Here is a 14,308-nt window from a genome sequence, read left to right as displayed (position 1 = left end):
CAAAATTTGGCCACAAACATCCTTGGGGGAGGGGGAACAGAACTTGTATAAATTTTGGCTCTGACCCCTTGGGGGCAGGAGGGGCGGGCCCCAATAGGGGAAATAGAGGTAAATCCTTTTAAAACGCTACTTGTCCGTAGAGTTCTGCATGGATTGTAACCAAAATTAGCCACAAACATCCTTGGGGGAAGGGGAACAGAACTTGTATAAATTTTGGCTCTGATCCCCCCAGGGGCAAGAGGGGCGGGGCCCAATAGGGGAAATAGAGATAAATCCTTTAAATCGCTACTAGTCATAGAGTTCTGAATGGATATGTAACCAAATTTGGCCACAAACATCCTTGGGGGAAGGGGAACAGAAATTGTATAAATTTTGGCTCTGGTCCCCCGGGGGCAGGAGGGGCGGGCCCAATAGGGGAAATAGAGGTAAATCCTTTAAATCGCTACTAGTCATAGAGTTCTGAATGCAATGTAACCAAATTTTGGCCACAAACATCCTTGGGGAAGGGGGGAACTAAACTTGTATGAATTTTGGCTCTGAACCCCCGGGGGCAGGAGGGGCGGGGGCCCAATAGGGGAAATAGAGGTAAATCCTTTAAAACGCTACTTGTCCTAGAGTTCTGCATGGATTGTAACCAAAATTAGCCACAAACATCCTTGGGGGAATGGGAACAGAACTTGTATAAATTTTGGCTCTAATCCCCCAGGGGCAAGAGGGGCGGGGCCCAATAGGGGAAATAGAGATAAATCCTTTAAATCGCTACTAGTCATAGAGTTCTGAATGGAATGTAACCAAATTTGGCCACAAACATCCTTTGGGGAAGGGGAACAGAAATTGTATAAATTTTGGCTCCTGGTCCCCCCGGGGGCAGGAGGGGCGGGGCCCAATAGGGGAAATAGAGATAAAATCCTTTAAATCGCTACTAGTCATAGAGTTCTGAATGGAATGTAACCAAATTTGGCCACAAACATCCTTGGGGGAAGGGGAACAGAAATTGTATAAATTTTGGCTCTGGTCCCCCCCGGGGGCAGGAGGGGCGGGCCCAATAGGGGAAATAGAGGTAAATCCTTTAAATCGCTACTAGTCATAGAGTTCTGCATGGAATGTTACCAAATTTGGCCACAAACATCCTTTTTGGAAGGGGAACAGAACTTGTATAAATTTTGGCTCTGGCCCCCGGGGGCAGAACAGGTGGGGTCCAATAGGGGAAATAGAGGTAAATCCTATAAATCGCTACTTGTCCTAGAGTTTTGCTTGGTTTGTGTGACCAAACTTGGCCATAAAACATCCTTGGGGGAAGGGGAACAGAACTTGTATAAATTTTGGCTCTGACCCCCTGGGGGCAGGAGGGGGTGGGGCCCAATAGGGGATTTAGAGGATAATATTATAATTCCTTCAGAAAAGAAACAATGAACCTGTATTCAGAACATTACTTGGCATTACAAACCAGGTGAGTGAGCGATACAGGCCCTCTGGGCCTCTTGTTGTAAACTATTAAATCTTACTTATCTGATAGCTGAGATGATTTATTTGATGGTTTGTATATTGTTTTTCTGGAACTTGTGTTGCAAAATTACGTAACTTTCACATGAAATGCATCAATATTCACTGTGATGATCGGGAGGTCTACAGTACTGTACCGGTCCACAGTCGTCAATAAAATTAGACTCCAGATTAAGATTTAAAGTTAGATACGAATATTACATAGAATTGCAATGTTTTAAAGTGTTATTTTGACTTAATATGATGTTTTTCATTTTGAAAATATCTTTGAAATATCTTTGAAAAAAAGTCACTAGCCCCGGGCTAGTAGGGCTGAAATTTTCACTAGCCCAAGCTGAAAATTTGGTAGCCCCGGGCGTCGGGCTAGTGGATTTTTACACCCCTGCGTATAATGATCTACACCCAAAGTGTATGTACAAATTTCTGTAGATAAATATACACATATATTCATGTACCTTTTTAATTACCACGACATAGTGTTAATATCGTAAATCGCATTTTACTGATCAGAATGCGGTATTCGCTGTAAAAATATTCCGTACTCTTATACCCTAGAAGGCAAGCATTGATTGTTACGCACGTCCTAAATATGTGTGCGTAAATTATGTTATTTCCCAATCTCTGCCAGGTATTTTTTCGGTCTCTCAATATGACAAATATAAGACGTATTAACCGTTACCTACCCGCAAGGAATGATAGCTCAACAAGGGGTTGTTAGTAACTCTGGTAGATTGAGAGTTGGCATTTGATGGAACCGGTGAAAGGAAGCGAACAAAATGTAATTAATAGTAAACTGAATAAAATGTTTGTTTTTTTCGCAACTCCACCACAGCGGATGAACCATCCCTATCATTCACCAAGAGACACGGAATAACCCTGTATATTATAAATGCATTAAATTCACAATGTCCGGTAACATCATGCTGTAATTAAAACTAGAACACAAATATGGTACATGTACTTATTTTATTGGAATATTCCTTATTTTTCCCCATAATAAAATTGTAAAATTTCCATTTCCAAATAAGTAAACCTTGAATTCAATGCCTAAAGTACATCATTCCGTCATTAGGTGGACTCCTCCTTTCGTAGGATTGTTTCAGCGGCTTGTCCACTACAATCTGCATAAGTACGCCGACTGGGATGATCAAGACCCAGCGACGGGAAACACTCAGCTATCCGACAATCTAGAATGGGCATCAATCAGTTGGTATGTTTCGGAGTAAAGAATCATACACAGTAGGTCTTACTTGTGTAGCACTTTCCACACGTCCTCTCGTTCTCCTCCACACCCATAATGAAGCCATTTTCTGTCCTCCCGGCACAGCACATCCGGTCAACTTCTTCCTCTCTGCTCAGGTGTGCAACCAATGATTCGCATCTTCTGCACCCTGAAAGCATCCCTACCTTCCGATCTTCCATTCACTCCTTAAAAGACAGTCATGCAATACTAGATCCTGGTATTTGGCTGCTGCCTATTCATTTCATACCGCAATTTGTCATCCCCAGACCTCTCAGCCAAGACTAAAACTGTTTTTGGTAGACGTGTTAATGAGGAGGTGGGGGGGGGGGGGGGGGGGGGGGGGGGGGGGGGGGGGGAGGGGGGGGAGGGTACACACAATTGATCTTGTCATTTCGAATTAGTCTCGTGAATGCATTATGGTCGTACATTATCTCTGGATTGGAACGGAGAGGCATTCGACATTCTAGATTTGCTCGCAAAAGAAGAGCCCACTTCCTTGAATCGACACTGGGCATTTTCACGTAATCTGCTCTCATGTTCGGCACAATGTGAGAAAACAACCAGTTATATCATACCCTTTTGCACTTTCTCGGGCTTCTTCCTGTTCTTCTCTAAAGCATTTGCAAGGACAGATATAACCTTGTTGTTTTTCATATGGCGTCATTTTATACCGTCCATCCCGCCAACCTTACTGAGCATGATGAACGAGGACTGTTGCTCTTCTTTTGTGCTGAGTTTTCCCCAGGAGGCTGTGCTATCATGAGCATCCTCTTTAAATTAGGTCGCCGAGGCTTACGGAAGTTTGATGGTGAGGTGCAAAACATCTTATACAGACAATCAGCTGGACCAGTGCAGTATCTGCGCGGTAAACTTCATAGGTCAGATACTCGCTCCACATAGTTAACTTCTTTTGACCAGAACACTTACATCAGATATCTAACAATACCCAAACTCACCACTGCAAGCGTCAAGATTGTTGCCCGGGGATACTCGATTCTTAGTCAATTACTTCCTCCAACTGAGCCGGCACTCTTCTTGCTGCTATAAGCGATGTCTCATTCACAATCACGTAGCTGGTACTGCTACACCTATCTTGCTACTACCAGTTGTTTCAATCGTCAGTGCATGCCTGCCCCACTGCCACACTTCAACACCTGATTGAGCACACTGTGCCTCAAACGATGAGGTCAGTTACGGCTATTACAATAGTCCTCTTTGCTCCACCTGATATATCTACACACGTATAAGGTGAGTTTCCTCACTTCGAAACTCCTCCCAACTTATCCATCTCATGCAGTCTCCCTAGTCGAAATTAGTATCAGGTATGCTGACTTTGGTCGCACCGAGTAACTCCTCTGTTAGTGCACAACATGGGACAGTTGTCATTTTTTTTCTGAACTGCCATTCGCACTGCCGTTCATATATTATCGATAATTCCGGACTCGTACTCTAGTAGACGACCAAATGAATTTGATGATCAAGCTACGCCGGTGTTGATAACATACAGGGCTTGTCATCAACCCACAGGTAAGACCGCTTCATAACTATTGTGTCCATCCACAATTCTCTGTTTTGCCTGATGTTTCGTTTCACTCATATTCCTTGCGTGTCAACACAATGAGCCGTTGTAAGTATTTATTTACCAGGGAATTCCACTGTCTTCGTGGACCACAGTTGGAATAGTGTCTTCTTCTATCTCAAATGTAATTTGGTAAACTTTTCCATTCTTCGAGTAGATCCGTTTATGCTCACACATAGCTTCGACCTGACCCATCTATTGGAGTACGTGCCATTAACCAGCGTCATGTCGCATCCCGGCATGAAGGAGCTTTTACTGAATAATAATCACCTGCATAATACCATGCGCTAATAATAGACTTTTATTTAGAGTACGATAACACTTTGGAGTCACAGACTCGTCTTCCCAAGTGGTCGACATAAAAATATACAAATATTTACTCAACATGGAATATATCATAGACCATACATATTACAAGCGTGTGCATGTATTATTATAATGGATATCGACAGTCAGATTATCACAGAAAATGCAGTAAAAAATTAAAAAGGCACTCATAAAAGCTCATGGTGCATAAATATATGGAAAAATAAAAACACATCATAATGACATTACGTGTCTAATTTACAGTATATGCCAATATGACAAAAGAATATAAATGACAGAAAAACGATATACTTCATTCCAGTGAAAATATCAATTAACGATTATGTTTTCACCCGCTTTTCACCAATATGAATGCAGCATTGACGACCGTGAAAATACCATATTGAAGTTATTACGTCATTAGTTTATAGTGATTAATAATCGAAAAGGTGAAATAATTGTTTTTAATTCAATGGGAATAACCTTTGGCGAATCTAGTTTTTTTTTTTAGTCGAATGAAGCGAAAAAAAATTACTTCTTCTTCCGTTGAAGGCCTTAGTTATGTACACCAGTTCTGATAGATCAATCCAATAGTGTCATGATGGCTCCCCTATACGATAGTAGCTGTCATGAGCTCTTAAATTTTTCTGTTTTAAATCTAGGTAATAAGTAATTTCCCTGAAGTCGAATACCTGAATACACTCATTATATTTTTACTCTTTTGCTAAAAGGTAGCCATTTTAATTTACAAAGAAGTTCCTCACCTGATACTTTCGTTCAAGTCTTTTACATGGCCCTTTCTACATGGCCCTCTACTCATCTTTTCAAAAGATTTAACCATTAGGTTCATAGAGAACAAAATTACTGACACAGTACATTCGGTAACTATTCCAGCTACTAGACACTACCAGGTGGTTGTGTAATCCAGCACTGTAAACTTCATCTGAAGTCTGTCAACGTAATCCTTAAGCAGATAGCTTATCTTCCCCGGCACATGGTAACTCTACAGCGTGAACCATACGCATTTTCCAGGTTTAACCACATAACAGCCAGATCCCCTTTCCTTTCCTTGGCCTCTCTGATGATCTGTGTTAGAGTACTGTGTTAAATGCATCCTGACACACCTGGACTTCTTCTTCCTGCACAGCAATGTCTATTATTTCCATTGGTCAGCATATATTGATACTTTTCATTGACTTTTAATTTAAAAGGTATTATACCATTTTAGTGGATTTTCCGCAATAAAATATAAGGTAAACATAAAAACGATATACTTCATTCCAGTGAAAATATCAATAGTTATGTTTTCACTCGCTTTTCACCAATATGAATGCAGCATTGACGGTGAAAATACCATATTGATTATTACGTCATTAGTTTATAGATAATAATCGAAAAGGTAAATTTATATAATTGTTTTAATTCAATGACGGAATAACCTTTGGCGAATCTAGTAGTATTGTTTTTTGTAGATGAGAGCGAGAAAAAATATACTTTTTTGTAATAAATAGAATATTCCTTGTTTCTTGATGAATACCAATAATATTTAATCTAGTGAGGATGTTTATTGTGCTTCGCATACGTACTTTATGTACATTTTCCCCGATTGAAACGGTAAAAAAACTTTTTATTTCTTAATTTAAGATGAACGGAAATTGTATCACGTCTCAATCAGTAGGTAACGGAAATTGTATCAGTAGTGAACGGAAAATGTGTATCATTGTTTCAAATACTTTATTTTGATCAAAGCAAACCGCCATAAAATTTCTTTTTCGCCGGCTTTGATCTGTTATAATGATCAAATGATCATATCCTTATATTGTTTGTTTAACAAAATACTTTTCAGAACTCTTTTATGTATCCAAAACGTAATTTCAACTAATTGACACATTTTCTTTACAAAGATGCATTTATCTGGAGTTATATATTCACACTCGCCAAAAATGAAATAATAAAGTGTTCGAAATAGTGATGTTGTGACATACCACAATAATCGCAGCATGTTTCACAATAGTAATCTTTCTACATGTAGTAAAAGTCACACACATGTCCTGCAATTTTGCTCTGACGGAATTTGTAGCCACCATTTTACTCTGACGGAATTGAAATACCGTTGTACCACTCTGACGGAATTAAAAAACCGATGTACCACGATTACCCCCGTGCATTTTATCTATTGCAGAACAACAGTGTCAGTAGGATTTGTGCTGATATTGGTGGTGTCATTGAGTATTTATGGTTTTGGTTTTATGAGTTTAATGTCATATTAACAGCCAGGGTCATGTAAGGACATGCCAGGTTTGTTGGTGGAGGAAAGCCGGAGTACTCTGAGAAAAGCCACCAACCAGTGGTCAGTACCTTGCAACTGCCCCACATGGGATTTGAACTCGCATCCCAGAGGTGGAGGGCTTGTGGTAATATGTCGGCCACTTTGGCCCTATACTTACAGTGCTGAAAACAAACATTCTTCATGGATTAGTACTGTTAAAGCAATGTAAAGTTGGCCCTAATAGGAAAAGATGGTATAAGTAGATTGATTCAATTATGAAATTAAAAACAATGAATTTCTCCATTACAACTGAAAACTGTCTTTGAAAGGATGTGCTTTCAATTACCAAATTCTGAGATGGACAATTCAGTGAGGCTAATTCTGTTACATAACCACTATTACATAAATGTGTTGTTCAACATTCCTTATTAAACATATAACAAGAAATATCGACAAATTCCAAGACATTGTTAAGCAGGTACAACATGTACGCTGTACCCATACCCGAGCCAAAGTCACGCACGTTAAACAAATGCAATACATAACCACCGTGTAGTTGATGAAATTATTTTTAGACAAGAACATGTATCTAATAAAGTAAACACACTACTGAAAATCGAGCGATTTGGGTAGTTCTGGACCAAAAATTCTTTACTGCACTGGCAAGGGCCAGTGTTCCGCATACAAGACAACTGACCACTATATGTGTAATGGCGGACAGTAAGCGAGTTTGAACATTTACATACATTTCACTACAGTGGGCTTTTCTGGCATATCACAGTAAAACCAACTAATCTACCCAGGTAATATCTTTATATTAGAACTGGTTTGTTTCTGGTATATGTGCAAATTTTAATGTACTCTTAGGCTGAATTGTACCTTTAATTATTATTTATAATTGAAGTATTACCTGGTAAGCTGTTCCATATTTATTATTACAGAAATCACAGTGGGACTGAATAAAGGGAGGTAATTTTCTATTTTAGTCATTTTTGAGCTATATATAGCAGTGTGTGATTAGTTGAAATATATCACATGGCTGAGAAATAAGACATTGTGTTTCCATCGAGAGAAATAAAGCATCATATTTCCCTGAGGTGCATGTCCCAATAGTGACTGTTCATCTTTCACACAGAGTTATCTCCCCTTCCAATTGCACAACGATAACGGACAAAGCTTATATACTTAACACGGAAACATTTAATCGATCACCACAGATTTAAGAAATATTATAACTTAAATAGATTAGCGGATTTTTGGTATAATAAACAATGCATGTCGGATTGTCCCCAGGGGCCCTAAATTCATAGAAATCATGAAAAAATAATTTCGCATACCAAGGCAGATTTTCACAAGGGATACATAAAATCATTTGATAGCCATTTTGATGCTACTTTTATTAGGGAAAGTTACTTTTAAGACAAAATAAAAGTGATTTGAGTAGTTCTGAACTTTTCTCCACTGATGTGGTTTGTTCAAGTTCGGCTGGCGAACTTGTTTGTTTGATTAATTTATGTCCAGCTTATATTCTTTATTTCTTTGCACTACAAACACGGAACACTCCACAGTACATGCCTGTAGGCAGATCACAGTGATACCAATTACAACTTCACCTTTCAGAAGAACTGGTTTATTCCAATATAAATTAACATTTAATGCATATTCAGAATTGTCACTTTTAAGTGATTATGAATTAAAGTCATATGTCAGGGTTAAATACTATGTAATCATTGTTTTTTGCTTTATTTCATTGGAGAAGCTTAATTACTATACATTTTTATTAGGTCACCTGTAGGTTATGGTGACCTATTGCGATAGTCTTTTGTCCGTCGCCATCCGTCGTGTGACTGTAATTTACGGAGTAATTGCCCTTTGCACTAATAATTATTATCGGACCTTGTGAACGCAACAATTTGAGTAAATATAAACCGATCTTAATGAAACATTGTATGTAGTCTAACATTAGAAAGATCTCGGACAAGTTCGACAGTAGCATGATTCGATTGTAATTTACGGAGTTATTACCCTTTGTTCTAATAATTATTATTGGACATTGTAAACGCGGTAACTTGAGTAAATATTAATGGAGCTTAATGAAACTTTGTATGTAGACTAACATTGGAAAGATCTCAGACAGGTTCGAAAATCAGTGTGATTTGCTTGTTATTTACGGAGTTATTGCCCTTTGCACTGATAATTGTAATTGGACCTTGTGAACGTGATAACTTGAGTAAATATAAACCGAGCTTAATGAAACTTTGTATGTAGACTAACATCTGAATAATCTCGGACGAGTTTGAAAATCTGCTTGATTCAACTTTAACTTAATTACGGAGTTATTGCCTTTTGCGATAATAATTATTGAACTTGTGAACACGATAATGTGAGTTTAAACTGAACAAATAACAGTTGACAGAGGTATATAGAAAATGAACTAAGTTTATTAACTACAACAATGAAAACAATCCCAATATAATAATTTCAACATTACATTTGGCGAAAGGGGTACTCAGCTACCATTAACCTATCCAAAAATATATATCCTTCTCCACGTACATATCGATTCGCACTAAATTGAGGTAGATAATAATGAAAAATAAATTGGAGAAGGATATAGAATGATAATGTTTCTCACTTTCCTCGAGAGAGTAAGCGGACTGCATAGAAGGCGTGTGTGTGCCTGTGTCACAGTGCTAGGCTTGACTAGATGAAAAAGGAGGATAGTGAAGAAACAACCAATTTCCCAAACTGGTGCAGCCTGATGAGCTACTGAATGAACCAGTTGAGAAAAAGTTTTGGAATTACAGCATATGTATTATATCATCCCGTTTGAAACTATTTCTCCTTGTACCGGGGTAGCTTGCTGAGGTACCAAGTCCGGATAAAGGGAAATAATGAAGATCAGAATAAAATGTGTTAAAGTCAGTAAATTGAATGAAATCAACATGTACACCTCTTAAACCTCATCGTTGCAACTTGCTGAGTTACAGACCAGCCAAGGAATAAGATAGTATTAACTTACATGAATGATTGAAAATTAAAATTAAAGTCAATTAAGAAACTAATATTTTGGGGATGATATGAATCTTATTGAAAACACTTGAAAATAAGATGAAAATTTTCCGAAAATTTGAAAACAAAATGAAAAATTTTCCAAAAGCAACTGAGATACCCAAAAATACACAAATATGATGATATATATATATATACGATACGAAAAATGAAACACTTGATACATGTAATAAAATTACAACCTCACATGAAATGAATACACATGAAAATAAATATCAGACAATGCCATATGGCATGTAGTCGTAATGCAAGTAAACAGGTAGGTGGACAGGGGTGGTGGTGGTCAAGTCGAACACACCAGCTTCTGTACCAGAGTTATGTAAATGCAAAACTGAGCTTGTATACAAGTACGTACTATAAATAGAATCATTAAGCCAATCAGGAGGCTTAAAACAAGAGCCCTATATGTAAGTGTCTGTGTACGCATGTCACTACGATACTATAGGTGGGCTGTTAAAATTGACGCGGTAAATATGACTTGTAACAGTAAATGCATGATTAAATCAAAGTACCATAATTATTTGTCAATTTAAACAACGCTTATTTACATAAGCTTCATTTTAAACTGAACAAATAACAGTTGACAGAGGTATATAGAAAATGAACTAAGTTTATTAACTACAACAACACAATATCATAAACAATGAAAACAATCCAATATAATAATTTCAACATTACATTTGGCGAAAGGGGTACTCAGCTACCATTAACCTATCCAAAAATATATATCCTTCTCCACGTACATATCGATTCGCACTAAATTGAGGTAGATAATAATGAAAAATAAATTGGAGAAGGATATAGAATGATAATGTTTCTCACTTTCCTCGAGAGAGTAAGCGGACTGCATAGAAGGCGTGTGTGTGCCTGTGTCACAGTGCTAGGCTTGACTAGATGAAAAAGGAGGATAGTGAAGAAACAACCAATTTCCCAAACTGGTGCAGCCTGATGAGCTACTGAATGAACCAGTTGAGAAAAAGTTTTGGAATTACAGCATATGTATTATATCATCCCGTTTGAAACTATTTCTCCTTGTACCGGGGTAGCTTGCTGAGGTACCAAGTCCGGATAAAGGGAAATAATGAAGATCAGAATAAAATGTGTTAAAGTCAGTAAATTGAATGAAATCAACATGTACACCTCTTAAACCTCATCGTTGCAACTTGCTGAGTTACAGACCAGCCAAGGAATAAGATAGTATTAACTTACATGAATGATTGAAAATTAAAATTAAAGTCAATTAAGAAACTAATATTTTGGGGATGATATGAATCTTATTGAAAACACTTGAAAATAAGATGAAAATTTTCCAAAACTCAGTTTAAGAGGATATTGAATTTAAACTGAGTACCCCAAAATATATAATATAAGCTAAGATATAAATTCAAATGACACGGTAGTTAAGAACAACACAAAGAAAAAACATATACCCAACGTAATATCAAAAATAGAGAAAAACCAACACTACATATATACAAGCTATTATTATGTAACCAGAAATTGTTCCATATATGCATCAGTATATAGGTTCGGTGTTAAATTTTGTGTCGTCGTATTCGTAAAATGTGTCGATGTAGAATCAATCTGTGATGCATTGTTCTCAGATACAATCACGGCATTGTCACTGTTTTCGACAGATCTGTCCCTCCTTCTGTTCACATTCTCTAAGTACAGATTGCGTAACGATGCTTTCGTCATACTAGTGGTAGACACGTGAATGTCCATTTTCTCAAGTTCCGATTTCAGTTTTTGAACTGTCCAATTCTGCGGGTTTTCTGAATCCCACGGGGTCCTGGTAGCCCTTTGTCTAGATCTGGCCCTTTGTGACGCCATCGCTAACACTTGTTAGAATTTTGATTAAATCTTCCCATAGGCTTCGTAGAAATCGTATCAGAATTGCGATTCCGATCACTGCAACATTGTGTTAAAATCTAACATCCGAGTATAAAACGTAGTTGTTTAAATATGTTTAAAAAAAATGAAGATTCAAGTCGAACACACCAGCTTCTGTACCAGAGTTATGTAAATGCAAAACTGAGCTTGTATACAAGTACGTACTATAAATAGAATCATTAAGCCAATCAGGAGGCTTAAAACAAGAGCCCTATATGTAAGTGTCTGTGTACGCATGTCACTACGATACTATAGGTGGGCTGTTAAAATTGACGCGGTAAATATAACTTGTAACAGTAAATGCATGATTAAATCAAAGTACCATAATTATTTGTCAATTTAAACAACGCTTATTTACATAAGCTTCATTTAATATGCACCAATCTTAATGAAACTTTGTATGTAGACCTATTGGATATATTTTCCTATTTCGTGAACAAAAGACATCAGTTGGCTAGTAAATGACTAATTTTTATGAAATATCAGGTGACAGTCATTAAGGAAACGGACTAATTCCGAAGATTAGGCTAAGTCATAAAAGAATTACTACTAGTTTTATTCTAGCTGCAATGAGTGAGTTATTGTCAACAGAACTGATGTTGGGCCTGCGACATGCTGAAATGGAAGGCTACCAAATTTGTTTAAATAAATCCCCTAATTACCTTCATTTAAGGTCAGTGTCAAATGGGCTAAAATCTTTAAATGACTCCTCTATCAATATCTGACAGATCTGTAGCCATGATAATAAGTTTGTAGTCCGAGATGACGGACTATCAAGTTTGATCAAATGAATGACCTTGACTTTCATTCAAGGTCACAGTCACAAGGGTGAAATAGACTTAAATCGTAAAATGACTTTAAAATGTGGGATATTATTTCCTGAGCTAGTGAAATTGCTCTCTAAGCTAGAGTTAAATCCCGTTCGCAATTCTCTTCATTTCATCTGCGACATTCCTTCAGGTGTCGCCCACTAGTAGACATTTACTTAATGAAAATAAATTAATCTTTGTTACTTTTGCAGTGAAAAGGTTTTATTTATGTAGCAGAGATATATTTACTAAGAAAAATACCGTATAGTTATATGTACTGTACACTTACTTATTAGATATTGTAATCAAAAAAATTAAACACTAAAAAATTTTAATTATGTATTATTTCAAATTTAAGAATGTATTCTTCCCCTGATCCCTAGCTGTAGCGTATCACCATGTCTGTCTAGGTCTGAATGTACCTGGACACCATGTCCACTCGTCGTGGACACTGTGATCACACGTAGTGCACTCCATGTCTACCTGTAGTCTAAATCTTGTGCACTCTGTGTCTACCTGTAGTCCAAATCTTGTGCACTCCGTGTCTACCTGTAGTCTAAACCTTGTGCACTCCGTGTGCAAAAGGGTGTAACCTTTAGTCTACTAGCAACTGTATTTCCATTCTCGTCATCGCATGTGTAGACCTTCTTGTCAATACGTGCACACAAATTTGCAGATTTTTTTAGTGGAAATAGCATGGTACACTGCACCACACTCAAGGACTTCAAGGCACATCATTTCTCAAGTAACCATTGAAGTTCTCGTGCATCCTTGGTTTTGCACAGATCTTTTATCTTTATTAATAAAAAAAATCGCCAATTAATTTCATTCACAGTCTTGCACGCCTTGATATCAACCTCGACTTAATCGTCATTATATTGACGGCGTCGTGAAAGCCACAGAAGAAGATCTAGAGTGTCTTCTATTAGAAGATTACTTTTCTCAGGTTGGGCACAATCCTGCATATGCATATGGATATAATCCTGCATTTGAGTAACAGTTACCCAGATATGAAAACACATTTGTACAACCCGTTACAATACACTCTTTCCCCATCTCTGTATGTAACCATATGCCAAGGCCAGCTGACGGCCAATGCCTCTGCCACGATTTGAACTCGGGACCTCAGGGTTACTAGTCTGATGCTCAACAGATTGAGCTAAAGAGAAGTACTCTCTAGTCGAGCGGTATATTGCAGATAGTATTCACAGGGTTACATCAGCATGTTACTCAATTGCAAAACTGTTACTGAGATGGAACCTGTTAATTTATGGGAGTGACTACTATCGCCTATCATTTTAACGATTGCAATATAATGCTATTGGGGAAAGCACTATTGCGATAGATCATGATTGAGAGCAGTATCGGCAACCGTGTTCCCTGTTTGATTGTATGCATTTTATCGTGATTGTTACACTGTTAACCTGTTACTGGAAGACTACCAAATCTCTGAGTTCATCTAGCTACATGAAAATATCTGACTATTAAAACTATTGAAAGCTTATTAGCACACTTTCAGCTATTGTTATCGACTTGTTGAATTTTCCATTGATTAATCGAATAGACAATCACAATATATCGATAGTCCAATATTTTGTTACACTCGTATTAATTTATCAATGTAAATTTGCATG

This window comes from Argopecten irradians, unplaced genomic scaffold (assembly GCF_041381155.1).
Source record: "Argopecten irradians isolate NY unplaced genomic scaffold, Ai_NY scaffold_0106, whole genome shotgun sequence".
Taxonomy (NCBI): Eukaryota; Metazoa; Mollusca; class Bivalvia; order Pectinida; family Pectinidae; genus Argopecten; species Argopecten irradians.
This window is presented reverse-complemented; position numbering follows the sequence as displayed.